At 26.6% G+C, this 2,361-nt stretch overlaps 1 pseudogene; it reads left to right on the top strand.

Annotated features, from left to right (window-relative positions):
• The first annotated feature begins 1,143 nt into the window (after positions 1 to 1,143).
• The window catches only part of LOC140918821 (zinc finger BED domain-containing protein RICESLEEPER 2-like), a 6,244-nt pseudogene continuing 5,026 nt past the window's right edge, over positions 1,144 to 2,361 (top strand).

The following is a 2,361-nucleotide window of genomic DNA, read 5'->3' on the forward strand; positions in this document are numbered from 1 at the left end:
TTGTCCTCATCTTAAATTATTTGTTTTATATATTAGATTTTGGTTCGTTTTATTAATGTTAAGGCAAAAAATCCATTATGTCTAATTTTCCACATTAATCCTTACTTTTTAACTTTCTATTATGTTCTTAATATTGTTGTTGTCTTCAATATACATCATGATAACAAATTTTTTAAGTATATTATTTTGTTTTATATGGCAGGGTTAGGTTTTGAAATTGAAATTACTTTTTGCATTGTTAGCAAATAGATTAATCAATTAAGAAAAATCTATTTTCCTTTGAGATTATAAGCTCTAAATAGTTGCTGTTAATTTGTATCAGACTCTTTGTTTCTTGTTTTGAATTGAAGAATGTGTCATGTGCATTTTCTTAGTTGTTTTGTTGTATGCTAACCATGATTAGAAAGTACAAACATTTTCTGTTAGTTGATACTTCCTGTTTCAATCACTACCTTTAGACATCTCTTATTTGTAGTATCAAAACTTTACTAGTATAATGCCATGATTCACTTGGTAATTTTATCATTTATATACTCATTTTACAATTTGTTAAGTTATTATCCACTAATACTTCTCTTTTTAGTACATCCAATTTAATTTTCCATCACCTTGAAACCTTGCAGTTCCTCCAGGTAGAACATTTGATATTTGATAATTTATGCTCTTTCTGACCAACATTTGATATTCATACTCTTATTATTATTTTTTTGGTATGATGTAAAAAAACAAAGTTGTTTTTTAGTTATTAGATTTGTTGCTATTATTTCATATAACTAATTTATTTTTATTCTTTTTGTTTCATTTTCTCTACTTATTGGATCTCATATCTTCAAGGTAAATATTCATTTATTTATTTTTTCTTTATTTTTTGCATACTCTAGAGTTTCAATATTCTGATTTTTGAATTCAAACTCTAATTTTCAACTCTAATAAATATTCATATCTAGAAAACTCTAATATGCATATTATGATATTTAAATATTCTGATATGAATTCAAACTCTGATGTCTAGATATGAATAATTATTAGATATGAATATTCTGATTTTTTTTCCCAAAATACTTTCTAGAGTTTGACTTTTTGATTTTTTGCATATTCTGGAAAAAAAACGTACTTGATGTTCTTGGCTTGTGGCTGGAAAAGATGGATCAACGAGCCAATAACAGTAGCAAGCAAGGGTTGATTATAGAGCAAGAGCACTGTAAGTCTGTGCTTCTATTTTTTTCATTTTCTGTTTGATGCTTATATTGTTTCTATTTCATGTTTATAAGTTTTTCAAATGTATACTATATTTTTATGCCTATAAATGAATGCTATATATTTAACTTGTATATTTCTTTTTAAGTTGTGTTTAATTAATATGTGCTTAAAGTTTCTGGTTCTTTTTTATGAGTTTAATTAACATGTTAAAAATGTGCTTCTTTTTTTTCTAAGTGTAACTTGTGTTTCTTTTTTACTAAATGTAATTAGTGCTTCAGTTTTTTTTTAATGTGTGCTTCTATTTAATTGTAATGCTTCAGTTTTTTTAATGTATGCGTAATTTTTTTTTATACACCCTTTATTTATAACTTATAATGTATTTTAATTTTTTTTCTTCTTTCTTATACATACTTTTAAATGTATTATATGCATGCTTAAGTTTTTGTTGATGCATGTTTCTCTAATATATACTTCTGTTTATTATATGCTTTTTCTTTTTCTTAATGGATATTTATTTGAATATTATTCTAATATTTTTTAATGAGTACAATGTGCTAGTTACACACTAGACACTGTATTATAGTTACCCTTCAATGGTTGAATAAGTCTAGTGTGTGTGATACACACTAGACTCTTGAATTATATAGTCACTTACATAAGAATTAAACTCCCTTATAGGTTAAATTAAAGTCCCTTAAATATTCATAACTCCCCTTAAATATTCAATTACAACCACTTAAATAATAGAGTAATACAATCCTTGGATGTTAAATTACATTCATTTAAAATTTAATACACCCCCATAAAATTTTATTACAACCCTTTAAAAGTCAATGAACTTAAAATAAATAATCCCATATGGTTGGTATTTGGTTATTAAGGCTCCTTCATGATTTCAGTGATGAACCAACCTAGTCAAAATTTACCAACTCCAAATATCAACACTGCTGAAGCTGGTGCAGGAGCAACAACATTAGTTGCTGGACCTGATTTGGCTAACAATCAAGTTAAACAGAAGAGAAAAGCTAATGCAAGTGGTCCTAGGCAATCCTCTAAATGCTGGGAACACTTTAACAAAATTAATTCTAGTGAAGAGGAGGTACAATCTACCGCATGTAAATACTGCCACAAAATATACTTGTGTGACTCTCGAACTCATGG

This window comes from Cicer arietinum, chromosome 7, assembly GCF_000331145.2.
Source record: "Cicer arietinum cultivar CDC Frontier isolate Library 1 chromosome 7, Cicar.CDCFrontier_v2.0, whole genome shotgun sequence".
NCBI classification, from domain to species: Eukaryota; Viridiplantae; Streptophyta; class Magnoliopsida; order Fabales; family Fabaceae; genus Cicer; species Cicer arietinum.